This window comes from Triturus cristatus, chromosome 8, assembly GCF_964204655.1.
Source record: "Triturus cristatus chromosome 8, aTriCri1.1, whole genome shotgun sequence".
Lineage (NCBI taxonomy): Eukaryota > Metazoa > Chordata > Amphibia > Caudata > Salamandridae > Triturus > Triturus cristatus.
The window spans coordinates 1,025,214,994-1,025,230,331 of record NC_140591.1 but is presented as its reverse complement, the minus strand read 5'-3'; positions in this window follow the sequence as shown (position 1 = coordinate 1,025,230,331).

Genomic DNA, 15,338 nt, shown 5'->3' with positions numbered 1-15,338 from the left:
TTTTAAATGGATGCTGTGTGCATGCTTGCAGAGTGTGTGTTTTTGAGGGCGAGAGTGTGTGTACATGTGAGCATGTGTGTATGTGTAAGGTTGTGTGTAAATGTGAGTGAGAGTCAGTGACAGGCAGTGAGTGAGTGTGTGAGACTGAGTGTCAGTAAGTATGAAGGAGTCAGAGTGAGTGACAATAAGTGAGTGAGATTAAAAGCAACTGCAAGTAAGAAGGAATTACTGTAACAGTGAGCGTGTGCAATTGTGAGTGAGCCAGAGAGAATGTGGTGTTGTACTCGTGAGTCTGTCTTTCACCCTGGCATACTGAAGGTAATTCTTGTCTTACAGAAACACCTATGACAAAAAGCTAGTGCTGCCATGCATTAGGCAATTCTTAACATGATGGACACTAGCGACAAAATTCTAGCAGTGGCAGTAATTCCTGGTCTAATGTGCATTACCGGAATAACACTGGTACTGGCATTCTAGAGGTAATTGTTGCATATGAAGCACTCATGGATAATTGCTGGCATAATTGAGGAACTTCTTGGCATGGGTACCCCCATAGTGAAAGGCTGGTTTGAGCACAGTGGATGCCATTCCTGGCATAAAGGAGGACAACCTGAAATATGGGAGGGTGGCAACAATAGCAAAATTCTGATTGTGGCATACAGAGGTAATTTTTAAAATAGTGGTCACCTATGGCATGTGGGAAGAATAAATAGGAACATTCTGGCAGTGGCATATTGGGGGCACCCATAGCATTTTGGGAACTCATGATCAAATTTGGGCCTTGTCACAATAAAGGTAATTTTTAACATAGGAGAGCACATTTGGAAAAATGAGGTCAACTCCTGGGGAGCGTCAGGTTTCAATGGCTTGGCATGCTGTGAAAGGAGTTGAATATCTAAATAATGTTCTTTCAAGCCTATGGCATTTTAGCAATTTTTGTGAAAAATTGTGCTTTAAAATGCGCGATTAGATACCTTTATTTAAAAAAACATTTTAACGAAACTAAATCCCTTAGAGGAGGTCTATCAGGGCAAAGCATTATGCCCTAGAACATTTAAAGATAAAGGGGCTGGTTTAGATCTTGGCAGAAGGAATACTCCATCACAACAGTGATGGATATCTTCTTCGCCGACAGGTAAATCCCATAGGATATAATAGGATTTATATTTCGGTGGGTGAGATATCCGTCACCTTTGTGACGGAGTAACCTATCCGCCAATATCTAAATCAGGCCTAAATTCTGCCCACAATATAGGTGTTATCTTAAATAGACATTTATCAGTGCTGTGTTGTGACATTAATCATTAAATTATGAAACATCAACAATGTCAATAAATTAACATGAAATGTGAAAACAGACGGACGGGTTCCCTTAACATTTTTTTCTTCTTCACTGGTTGGGGTGGTAGTGCATGTCACACATAAGACTGTTTCATATTTTCACGTTATTTATATATTGTTTACCTTGCATTGTTTCTTTATAACTGCAAGATAGAATACGTTCTGCCCCTCATTATTTTGAGATTTATTGCACAAAATGTGTTTTCAGGATGAATAGCTGTTCTGATAACCCAACCCACAGGGGCATGTTTACCCATGCTATCGATGTGTGTCAATTGTGTGGATCCACCTTTAACCACATTCGGGCCTTATTTGTGCGGCACCTCTCTTTCCATCGTACTGCTCGTGTGAAATACATTGCCACACACATTTCCATCTATTGCAATGAAGGGCCTCTGGACAGGCCTTGGTATTGTAACACACACATTTGATCTTTCGCCCATTGAGCATAAGTTTTTAGGAACCCTTCTTTGTCCACTGAACTTTCTGTGTGGAATATACTGTCACATAGACATACACCTTTCTGTCTTTGCAACTGAGGGACTCTGGACAGGCTTGGTATGGAAACACACACTTTTTGTCACACATCATGAGATCACCTTATTTCCCTTACCCAGATTGTTACCTTCTGTGTAAATGAGATGTCATCAGTGATGTCACTGACCATGTCATGAGTGATGTAATATGTGAAGTCATAAGCAGTGCATTGTGGGGGCGCAAGTTCTAGTTAGCTCAGCTGACTATAACTGCTGAAATTCACTGGTTTTGCAAGAGTGATACTTGAGCCTAACTATACCCTCCCTGTAACCTTTGTTTTTTTCAGTGAATTTTCAAGGTTTTTTTAATTATATTTCCTAACTATAATGTCCATGTAACCTTTGTTTTTTTCAGCGAATTTCTCAGTTTCTTTTAAAGCTAATTCCTAACTATAACATCCCTGTAACCTTTGTTTTTTTTACATTTTATTTCCTAACTTTAACCTGTAAACTTTGAGAGTGGGTATGTGAGTGGCTGTATAGGTTGGTGACTGGGCATGTGAGTGGCTGCATGGGTCTGTGAGTGAGTGTGTAATGTCTGAGTCATTACGTAAGTGCATGAGTAGCACCTGGGTGATTGTATGACTGCATAGGTAGTGCCTGTGTGATTCTATGAGTGCAAGTGCCAAGGACACACTGCGAATACCGGCTGTTTTAACAAAGTTAAAAACACATATATAGACATACATTACATAAGGTTTGGGTGCAGCTATTTAGTAAGATACTAACTTAACTTTCCCCTTTGTATTTATTTGTCGAAATAACTACAATTGCATTTTCCTTCTTCACAGCAACACTGGAGGTCGCAATGAAATCAGTAGTCATAAATTCAAATGACAAAGTTTTAAACAGATATATAGACATATTTCACAAAAAGTTTAAGTCTAGCTGTTTAGTAACATATTGGTTTAATGTTATTGAAATAACATTTTTGTAAAAAAACAACAGTTTCAAAGGATCACTTTCAATATCTGACCTCACGAATAGAACATAACTACAAAACACACATCAAACGACCATTGTTACCCAAACTTATTTTGAAAATTGTGGTGATTTTTTACTTTTCTTTAGTATTTATACAAAGAGATGGTGATTGTTGCGAAGATCATGTGTCCAGGAAATAAAGGAATATGTTTGGATAATACACTTTTCAACTAGAAGAATATAAAGAACACTCTAATTTATCTATCCTGAACATTCTTTAAGAGGAGTTCATTGTGAGTAGCTCACTAGTATTTGTTGGAGTGCTTTTTTTGAATAACTCAGCCAGAAGAGGAAGTTCAAGTGGAACAGCAGGTAGACCTGAAAGGCCAAGAGGCTGGGATTTCTTCAGGATTCAACGGGAGAAAAACAATTGTTGTCAGATTTGCGCAATGCACAATATGTGACAAGACCTTGTCAAGGGGTAAAAACTAAAAATATTCTTGCAGGACTACGTCCATGCTTTACCATCCAAAAACATACCATGGCAATTGTCTAAAAGCAACAAGAAGGTAACGTGAGGCTGAAGGACCCTCAACTTTAATAGCTGCCGCAACAACACAGGGGCAGAGAGTACCTTTAGATGCCCAATCTGAACTTCAAGATTTGGCTCCAGAGTTTTCCCGGATTACATCATACTGAATGGATTGTGGAGTTGTAATGAGTGCTGGAGAGAAGTCCATAACAGCCCTCACAATGCTGCAAAGAATCATAAATGTTGATTTTTTGGGGGGCCCTTCAAAGTTTTTCTACATTAGCAGGCATTTTACTATCTTACAAAATGGGTATCTTATAGCTATGTGTTGTTCATTTTATTACCATCTAATTTATTGTAACAGTACTTACATATAACTTGCTGTATGGACAAGTCAAAGTGTTCCTCTACAAATAAATACCCAGCTAACTTTTGCCAGTAATCATTATTTTCTTTTACAATTTTTAAATACAAGTCAACAGTCCATGTTTGAATCTTGCAGTTTGTGAGTCGACAACATATACAAATATACTCTGTTTTTTCAGACCACACAGTTTTCAATTTGGTAATCTCTTTTTCAAAACTATCAACTGTAATATCTGTGTCCTGTTCTGCAACTCCTCCTCTTAACAACTCTTCATTTTCCCTAGAATCCTGCTCAGGGCAAAAGAAACAAAACTGCTCATCATCACAAACCATTTTGTATATCTGTCATAGCACCATGCAAAAGTGCTCTCTCTTTTAATTCCTCCTAAATATAAAACAGGAATTTTCACATAGTACAGTCTCCCAACTAAAGTTCACATTGTTGAGTGACGTACAGCTAACATCCTGAAATCAGGTGCTTTGGCACACTTTCTTTGATAAACAAGCTAGTGAGTGTTCCTGCAAATGTGTATGCTTTCTAATCTTGGATGAGTGCATGGGTTGTGCCTCAGTATTTGCATGGTTATAAGTGAGTGTTTTCATGAGTGAATGGGGGTTTGAATAACTGCATAGGTACAGCTTTGGTGACTGTATATGTGAATGGTTAGTGCCTTGGTGATTGGAAGAATGTACAGGTGTTGTCTGCGTAGTTAAATGAATACATGATTAGTGCCTCCTTGACTGGAAGAGTGCATGTGTAGTGCGTTGGTGATGGACTAATTAAGTACATAGTGAATGAGAGATTCAATAACTGCCTGAGTAGTGGCTGAGTGATTGGATGAGTGCCTGAGTAATTCTTGGGTGACTGTAAAGTATCTCCATTGTTGTAACATACATAACAGTTGTCACTATATCTGTAACTCAGTGTATAACGCCTTCTGTCAGTATCAAACTATCTGTTTTAATGTCTCTATCCTTTTCTAATGCCATATGTGTCTGAAAAGTCTAGATATCACACTTAGTATATAATTGGATACATGCCTCTCTACAAGCATACATTGCTCTGTTACTCAGCATACACATCCACCAGTAAGTTCCTAAAACTGAAAACAACAAATCTCACTTTTTCAAAAAACAAACCCTTTTCTTAATGGCATGCCTACATTATTTCTCAAATTCTTCTTGTGTATTTAAAACATATATTTGGTATTTCTCAATGAAAAGTTACATGCCAACTAAAGGTAGCACAAGAATTCTCAACAAACATTCTGCACTATAAATTCTCAACAATTTTAAACAGAGCATGTTTAAAGAAATATTCTACTCTCACCCCATACATTACATTTTCCTCAACCTTAAAGAACATAGATCACCATGTAAACATATTTGTGATGTGATTCCATAATAGATATACACCTTCAAGCCATCTTTCCAAAAATATATAGTTCTCTATATCTTTAAAAAACTCAAGAGTTCCACGGTACATATAACAATCTGCAACCACAACAAAAACACCATCTGAGCATATGCAAACCACTCATATAAGTAAAAAAAAAACACATTGACAAATACATCCTAATAAATACGTAACAAATATTACTACTTTACATACACAGGCGCAGAATTGCTTCTATGTTTTACTTGTGACTACACTACTACTAATGTGACTAAAAGTACTACAACTACCAGAATGCAAATAACATAGATGTATATATTCTGCACATGATGCTTAGACATTTAAAACATTCTTAGTTTTAAATACATTCCTCATTACAACTTTGAACAATACGATACTGTTTTTTTTCTATAAACTACACAAAGGAATAAAGGGTCACTAATACATTTTTCTCTTACTTCCCAAAACAATTCATACTAACATCTTAAACACATACCCTCTGATAGATAAAGTTCATCTCATATAGTTTTTCATATCAAAGTGATACTCATTTTATCAAACTCCGATATACATCTTCATTTCTAATGTAATTTTTTTTAAATAACTAAAAAGTTTTGTAGATACCAGTGAATTGAGTTTGTAGATTGTATTATTGCTTTAGCTCTTTTTTAAATAGTTTTGACACAGTTAGGATTTGTAAAAACTAAGCACAAGCATGGTGCACCAATCTCATACAAAGAAACCATAAAATGCCAGACTTTTCAACTTTCCACTCTATGACCATGAGAAAGGTAGCAAATGAAATCATGTCTCTCATATCTCCATTTGTGAATGGTTAGCATCTGCTAACCCTTTCCCTCGCATTCAAAACGTGGTTCCTGTCTCTGCATGTTCGCAATGTTTTTGCGATGATTGCGGAGTAATGACAAAAACGGGTATCCAAACCCATATTTAGCTTCTGTTTATTTTATTTAGATACTGCACAACTGTTTATACATAGTCCTCAATTGGAAATTGAAGTTTATCATTAATTAACATATGTCATAAATCCTCAACTTAAAAAAAAAAAAATTCTGTCTCTTTAACACCATTCCCACTAAGACACTCTTAGCTCAGTGTATCTAGCAACCGAGTGGAGCCTGTAGGTCACATGTTCACAGCGTATTCGAGGAGGAATATGCTACTTGCAAATGAGATACAGCAGGTACGGTTTACTGCACTGTTTCAGAAGCATGTCCATGTCCATGTCTACATTACATTCCTTTCTTTAAACAAAAGCCAATAATAGGACTTCTTACTAATGCATCCAAGGTACTACCTGATTGTATTCACTTACTTACTGAAAGCATCCAATAAAATATATATAAAAAATAAATAAATAAAAACTCAAATTTAACTGCTTTTCATTTGGGAAACTACCTCATTCAGCTCCAGCCTTCTCCTGACTGCTATTGCACCTTCACTTCAAGATGCTTAGTTGGTCACAGCTATGTCTATTGGGATAAAGAGGCTGCCAAAAGAGAGGTATAGACAGGGTCTTGGGTGTGGTAAATTTGGAGATTACTTGGTTTGGCCAGTAAGGGCTAAATAATCATCAGTTGCTGGCTGTGGTTAAAACCATTCTGGATTGCTGAGTTCCCCACCTCATGATTGTGCACTGTGATGTCAATGACCTAGGCACATTGGCTGGGGTAGGGCTGGATATCTTAATGAAAGATACCTTTGCGGAGCTGATGTCACTTTTCCCTCACACTGTCTTGGTGTAGTCTAATATATGCCAAAGAACAGAAATGGAAGTGGTCAAATCAATTCTGTCCACAGACTGACAAAGGCAGGAAACATGTTAATAAAATTCTGTATTCCTCAGAGACCATGGCTTGGGCTGTATCTATAACAACATTCTTCATTTTGACATGCAGGGAATTTATAGAAATGATGGAGTGTAGTAAAAGCAGACATGTAACCGCCACCTGCACATCCAAAAATATTAACAAAAAAATCCATTGTAAACATTGTGCTACACATATTTCTATATATATGCTTCATTAAAACATGTTTAATCTCATGTTTGTGCACTCAGTTCCTTTACAATTCATCTTTAAGACCTATTGTCAAATTTCCTGGTTATTCAGGGAGTTGCTTGTGACAACGCCATAGACCGCGACAATCGCACCTTTTGAATAAAGTGCACAACACATATATGCACACATATTATTGTATGTTACACACTAGGGGTTTATTACTGTACACTTCAAACTGATGTTTTTCTAGTGTTATGAAGAACAACCATCTCTAAAACCTATTTTCCATTTTCACAGTGAGGCCGGAGATCGCGATTACGTTGGTAATATTATTCTCCGCAGATAGGGGCTAAAGCAGAAAGGAAAAGCAAGAATTCAAAAGCCACCACATTATTCAAAAAATATAAGTACATACTTAATTCTAACCATCACACTAGGGCGGGGCGGTCGCGATTAAGAAAATCCATTTTGGACACATAACTTATGTCACTAACACTTACATTTTCTGAAACATGGGGTCAGAGTACCTCAACCCTGAACCCTTATGTTTGCTTTCACAGAAAATTATATATATATATATGTTCACTGAAAAAACCATAGGTTTCAGTGGCGTTATAGTTAGCTGGACTTTTCACTCGTACAAAACCATTGAAATTCCCCCGTTATAGTTAGTTCAGCTAACTATAACTCGCCCGCCCGCAATGCACTGCTGATGACGTCACATATTACATCTCTCATGACATGGTCAGTGACATCACTCATGACAACACTTATATACCCATTTATTCTTCCATCGACCTTGAGATATACATATATAAAACATATGTAATTTTCAGAAAAACACACATTCACTGGATGATGTCATCAGTGATTTCATTTGAGATGTCATCAGTGATGTCATGAGTGATGTCACTGACCATGTCATGAGTGATGTAATATGTGACGTCATCAGCAGTGCATTGCGGGCGCGCGAGTTATAGTTAGCTGAACTAACTATAACGGGGGAATTTCAATGGTTTTGTACGAGTGAAAAGTCCAGCTAACTATAACGCCCCTGAAACCTATGGTTTTTTCAATGAATTTCTAAGGTTTTTTAAATGCTAATTCCTAACTATAACGTGCCTGAAACCTATGATTTTTTCAGTGAATTTCAAAGGTTTTTTAAATGCTAATTTCTAGCTATGCCTACAGAGATAGGACATGTGAAGAAAGAAGAAAAAACGCACAGAAAGAAAAAAAAGAAATGCAGAAAGAAACAACAGAAGTCCTCAAAGACGAAAAAAAGTGCAGGAAGAAGGATAACGTGCAGAAAGAACAAACAGAAGAGCAGAAAGAAGCCTTGTTGCAAAATCATCCTGTAGCCTCAACTTTTTCAGACGGATACTGGTGGTAACTGAGTCTGACTAACCCGTCCTAGAGCCAGTACTATGTGAAAACACCTACATACACTTGGGAACACTATGCGTTGGGGTCCCCCTGTGATCAGCATGACCTCCTCTGTAAGCCCCTAGTATATAATAGGGCAGGGGATTAAAACTACCTCTTAAAACGCGCCACAGGGCGTGTTTGCACACGTCACCTCAGGCCCCGTCCCCTCACTTCCCCACTGTGTAAACATGCCCTGTGGCCGTTTTAAGTTTGGAGATTAAGTCCCCTTGAATCCTGAGGGTCCCTAGGGTCCAACTAGACCACTAGGTACCTCCAGTAAGCGCCACAGAGCTGCGTTGCAGAGAGATGTAAAAAGGGGCAAGGCCTAGACCACCTCTCTGCAACGCAGCGGAGTGGTGCTTACTGGAAGCACCTGGTGGGCTAGTTGGCCCCAAGGGTCCCTCAGGATTGAAGGGGAATTATTTACCCAACTTAAAACGCACCACAGGGCTTGTTTGCACACGTTAACTCAGGCCCGTCCCCTCCCTTCACCACTGTGTATACACGCCCTATGGCCGTTTTTAGTTGGGAGATTAAGTTCATTTGAATCCTGAGGGTCCCTAGGGTCCAACTAGCCCACTAGGTACCTCCAGTATGCGCCACAGAGCTGCAGTGCACAGAGGTGTAAAAAGTGGCACAGCCTGGACCACCTCTCTGCAACGCAGCTCAGTGGCACTTACTGGAAGCAACTGGTGGGCTAGATAGCCCCCAGGGGCCCTCAGGATTGAAGGGAAATTATTTCCCCAACTTAAAACGCGCCACAGGGCTTGTTTGCACACGTTAACTCAGGCCCCGTCCCCTCCCTTCACCACTGTGTAAACAAGCCCTGTGGCCGTTTTTAGTTGGGAGATTAAGTCCCCTTGAATCCTGAGGATCCCTAGGGGCAAAATAGCCCACTAGGTACGTCCAGTAAGCGCCATTGCAGAGAGGTGTAAAAAGGGGCACGGCCTGCACCACCTCTCTGCAACGCAGAGCAGTGGCACTTACTGGAAGCACCTGGTGGGCTAGTTGGCCCCCAGGGTCCCTCAGGATTGAAAGGGAATTATTTCCCCAACTTAAAACGCGCCATAGGGCGTGTTTGCACACGTCATCTCAGGCCCCGTCCCCTCCCTTCACCACTGTGTAAACGTGCCCTGTGGCCGTTCTAAGTTGAGAGATAAAGTCCCCTTGAATCCTAAGGGTCCCTAGGGTCAAACTAGCCCACTAGTTACCTCCAGTAAGCGCCACAGAGCTGCATTGCATAGAGGTGTAAAAAGGGGCATGGCCTCAGAACACTTGTCTGCAACGCAGCTCCCTGGCGCACACTGGGGATACCTGTTGGGCTAGTTGGCCCTCAGGGACCCTCAGTATTGAAGGGAAATTAATTCCCCAACTTACAACTGGCCAGGGGGCGCGTTTGCAGAGTGTGGCAAGGAGGGGGCGTGGCCTCCAGCGCGATGCCGGTCTTTTATTTATTTTATTTTTTTAAGAAGGAGGGCTGTGTGGCCCCCCTTTTTTTTCTAATTTACTGGCCCTGGGGACCCCATTCCCCAGGGCCTGCACCCTAATTTTTTTTGTTGAAAAAAATAAATTTGGCCCTCCCAAGGCCTTAATCGGCCCCGGGGACCCCAACCCCCGGGTCATGGCCTTTTTTTAATTTAAATTCTTTAGGAGGGGGCTGCGTTGCCCCCCTCCTCAGGCCACTTATGGCTCCGGGGACCCCATCCCCCGGGGCCGGCCTTTGTTTTTTATTATTTTAAAAATATATATATTTATAGAAACACCTAGGACATGCTGGACAAACCGTATGTACCTATCACCATGACGATTTGCGTGATATTCATTAAAAGGCGACTATGCATAGAATGAATCCACATGGAATGTATTTACACCGCTAGTGAAGCTCTGACGTGTCTGATGCCCTACCGTGCCTAATCCCGGCGCCCCCGCCGGTGGGTACTCTCCAAGTAGACACCCTTGGTGTTTATTTATACAAACATGGGTAGCTATTGACGGGCACATTTAATATCCATGCACACCAAGCCATTCAAAGGGGATTCGACAAAAATTCGACCAAACTATGCAAGAAACCCCCCTCACGGTTAATAAAAAACACATCCACCGCCGGATGTGTAATACTTTTTATTTTACTCTCTGGAAAGGAGACGAACCTCACTTGAGAGTCAAAGCGTGCTCCTGGCTGAGCCCAATGCTGTGTTACACCCACCAGTGCCCGCCGATTGCCTCACACCTCTGTGTTGTATTCCACCAGCTAGTGCGTATGCTATGACACTCTCTAGCCCATGTGCACTGTAACACCACCCCGTGAATATGTCATGCCACACTTGCCTTCGCACGGGTTATATTGCCCCATCTAACGTGCTTTCCTCGATGCCTATGTTATAACGCACAGCGCTATACCATGCATATTACAATCTGGGATCCATATCTTTGTCACAGTGCATATGCAACGTTACATTCCCCAGAACATATTTTATATTGAATCTGTCATTGCGCACAATGTATTGCATATTATATTTTACGCCCCGGTTCATCTTATATCACACTTTTTGGTGCATAGTTTATACCATATACTACATCTAGTTTTCATTTTCAATCGTGCTCTCAGGACTATGTTCTATATAACACTGCGTCCACCTACCCTTTTCACGATTTTGCGATGGGGGTGGAGGGTCAGGGGGTGTTTCTGCCAAGTGAGCCCGGAGTCACAGTCACAGACGTCCTCTTCTTCCTGAATAAAAGTGAGATTATGCTGCATACTTGTTCATATTTTAAGTAGTTTGCACAGACACACATTTTAAAAACAATAAAGTTCCTAATACCCACCTTCTCTGAACAGTTAGCTTGCTGCCCCATCCACCTCCTCCCTATCCTCTGTTGTCTGAATCCATGGACTAGCCTCCTCCCTCCTGCCATGCATGGTCTGATGTGCTGCCACTGCCCTCCATTTAGCATGATGTACCAGTCCACTCCTCCTGCCCTCCATTGCCCAATTCTATGGCCCATCATTGACCTCCTGCTTAGCCTCTGTGCTTAGCTTGCTGCCCCTATTCTCCTTCCCCCTGCCCTGCGATGTCTTTGTGCATGCCCCTGCTCCATCCTTTTTGCCCACTATTTTCCATGGACCTGCCACTCCTATCTACTCTGCGTGTTCTGTTGAGCTGCCACTCCCCTCCCACCTGCCTAGCATTGTCAGATGACTGTAACCTGTCCCTGCCACCTCCGCCCTGCCTGTCCACATGCCATGCCCCTATCCCCTTCCTCCTGTCCTCCATGGTCCATTTTACTGCCATACCCTTCTGCCTTCCCTGATCTGTTGTGCTGCAACTGCTCCTCCTGCCTGCCCCGCGCGGTCTTTTGTGAGGCCCCTTCCCCTGAACTCTCTTGTCTGTGCCCAGGTCCTGACCCTCCCTTCTATCCTCCATGGTCCTTTGTGCATGCCCCTGCACCCTCCTTCTTGCCCATCATAGCCATTGTGCTGCCACTAACCCTCCCGCTTGCCATGCATGGTCTTCTGTGCTGCCATGGCCCCTCCCACCTTCCCTGTGTGGTCAGCTAGCTGCCCCTGACCCCCTCCCACCTTCCCTCCATGGTCTGTGTGTATGCCACCATAGTCTCATTGTTGCTCTCCATGGTGTGTCTTGTTTCTAGTGCCCATCCTGCCTGACCTCCATGGTCAATCTTGCTGCTCCTGCCCGGCCTCCTTGCCCCCAGCCCTCTGTTTCCATGTGCAAACCACCTATTCCCTCCCTCCTGACTTGTCTGTTCTATTGTAATGCCCCTGATCCATCCCTCCTGTCCTTTATGGTCTGTTATGCTGCAGCTTTCTCTCCTGTCTGTCCATTATGGTCAGCTAGCTACCATTGCCTCTTTCCCATCTGTTCTCTGTTGTCCATGTGCATGGTCCTGTCCCCTGCCTATTGCTTTCTATGGATTGTTGTGCTGCACTCCCATCCCGCATGCCCTGTGTGGTGTATTGTGCGGCTGCAAACCCTGCTGCCTGCCCTGTAGGGTCAGTTTGGTGCACCTCTCCATGTCCCTCCTGTCCTCTGTTATCCGAGTCAATGTCCCTACCCCAATTCCTCCTGCCTACCATGATTCAATGTACCATACTTGCGAACATTTTGAACTTGGTATGAGGGAGATTTTGAAAAAAAACTGGGGTATTGATTTTCCCCTTTGAGTTACATTGAAAAAGAGGAGATTGTAGACAGGAGACAGATCAAATAAAGCCCATTTGAGCTTAAAAACATTGGACGTTTCCTGGCTGAAACAGGTCTGTTGGCATGTATGGTTGTACTACCACTGCCTCTTCCTTCTGCCCACAATGGTCTATTATATTTCCACAGCCTCTCTTGCCAGTCCTGTATTGTTGGTTTGTTGCCCCTGCCCCCCTTTCCACTGCCCTCCATAGTCTATTGTGCTGCCACTGCCCTTCCTGCCTGCCCAGTGTGGTCAAATTGTTGCCTCTGCACTCTGCTACCTGCCTTCAATTTTCAGAGTCCATGCCCCTGGCCTCTGCCTCTCAACAGTATCCCAATGAACAACTAGATTGCGAACATTCTATATTTATTACAAAAGTGTGGAACGCCTGACGTCATCTTGATGTAATCAAAACTGTAATACCTAGAGTATTTCCTTTAGAAATTACATATATGAGAGGGTCTTATTTGCATCAAAATTATGGTTAGTGCTCTAAAAAACTAAAATGAGGACATATTTTCTGAGTTTTCAAATAGCGACAAAGAACTTTTAAATTATTTGTAATCTTTATGTTTTTTTATCCAGTTGACCACTTGATTAAATGTTGCACCTCGGCGAGAGGATGTGGTGTTACTTCCAGAGCTGCAGACTTTGCAACTGGGCAACCAGGCTGGAGTTTCTGCTTCAGCTCAACATTCTGTGATTGTGGTCAAATCACTTAATCTCCCCATGTCTACAACCAAAATGAAGTTGATCTTGTGTGATGTAACCAATGCTCATGCTAAGCATTCCAATACCTGACAAGTCTGCACTATATAAAACTGCAAATACACAAAAAATAAGTGTTTTGCACACTTCTGTCATTGGGCTACATGTGGGCTACATCTGGGTGATATTTGTGCTGCATTTAGGCTCTTTTGTGTCTGGTGGCCATCTTGGGAGATTTATTTGTTATGAAGTTTCCTAATTTCCTCATTTACTGCAGTCTCCTCAGTAGGAAATGCTTTCAGTTTTTTACTTTGATTGCATGAAGAAGGTATTCAGATATGTCACACATTTGCCATAAATTCTGAATGTTAGCACTCTAGTTGCTCATTAGATCACTGTAGTAAAGCTACTGCTCACGTCGGAAGTCTGCTGATGGTTTTAAAAGTGCATGTTTCAGTCTGCATATCAGAATTTTTTTAATGAAATAGAAGAGGATTTGAGAAGTCACTCAAAATGTGCCCTAATTTTTCTTTCTGCAGAACTAATCATAATTTCTATGGCAAAATGAACCCCCTCATTTTGTTCCTTTGTAAATTAAATGATTTAAGTGTTACCACTTTATTCCAATCAAGATGGCTTCAGGTGTGCCATACTTTTGTCATAAGTAAGACTGTTAGCGCTCTAGTTGTTTGTTAGAACACTCTGGGACATTCTGTCATTGGGCTATACTTGGGCTACATCTGGGTGATATTTGGGCTACATTTGGGCTCTTTTGTCTCTGGTGGCTATGAGTGACATACAGCAGAGCACAACTACTACAGCTAAAGCCATCAAAGGGTCACAAGCCAGTAAGCGCGAGCCTTTCTTGCGGCCTAATAAATTGCCGCTCGCTTTTCAAGCACTCCTCCGAAGTATTCAGCCTCCTGGAAGACATGGATTTAGACGCTCTTTTCATAACAGAAACATGGGCCACTACTGAGTCCACTGTTAGTCTGAGTGGGGCTTGTCCTAGTGGATTCAAAATCCTTCATAAGCCTCGTAGCTCGGGCAGAGGGGGAGGAGTGGGTCTAATTTTCAGGGATACCCTGGATTTCAGAGCATATCAGATTGACGAGGTTGGCGGGATAGAAATTATGGGCTTCTCACTTCAATCTCCTAGTGGGAACCTACTTACGGGGATGCTCTGTTACAGGCCACCGGGTGCGACCACACAATTCCATCTTCTTGCGGACACTATCACCAATTTAAAACTTACTCACACCAACATGGCTATCCTAGGTGATTTCAACCTCAGTGAGGACGGAGGCCTCTGTAGTCAACTGAGAGACCTCCTGTACACCTGTTCCAACCTGAACCTCCATCAACTGGTGGCCAGCCCCACCCATCAGAAGGGACATATTCTGGACCTGGTTTTCGCCAATCCAGCTTCAACAAAAGTATCTAATATAATGCCCTTGAATTGGACCGATCACTTTTTTATCCACCTGAGTATGGCGATGACCTGCCAGAAGAATCCGCCTAACCAACAGAGCCTTTACAGGATGGACAGAGAATGGGCCAAACTGGCAAAAGCTGACCCTCTAACCACATCTTTCGATGCCAGTCTCTTTTCCCCTAATATGTCCGTGGAGGATAACTATAGATCTTTCACGGAACACATAACTAAGCAATTGGACCGCACTATTCCCATAAAGCCATTAAAGAAGGCGAGTAAAAGATCAGCGCCTTGGTATAATGAGAAGCTGCACCAACTTAGACTCTCTCACAGACAAGCGGAGAGGAAATGGAGAAGAAATTACTCTGAGGAAGATAAAGAAGATCTAAGACAAACACAACTGCAATATAAAACCCTCATCCTGAGATCCAAGGCAGATTTCTATGCC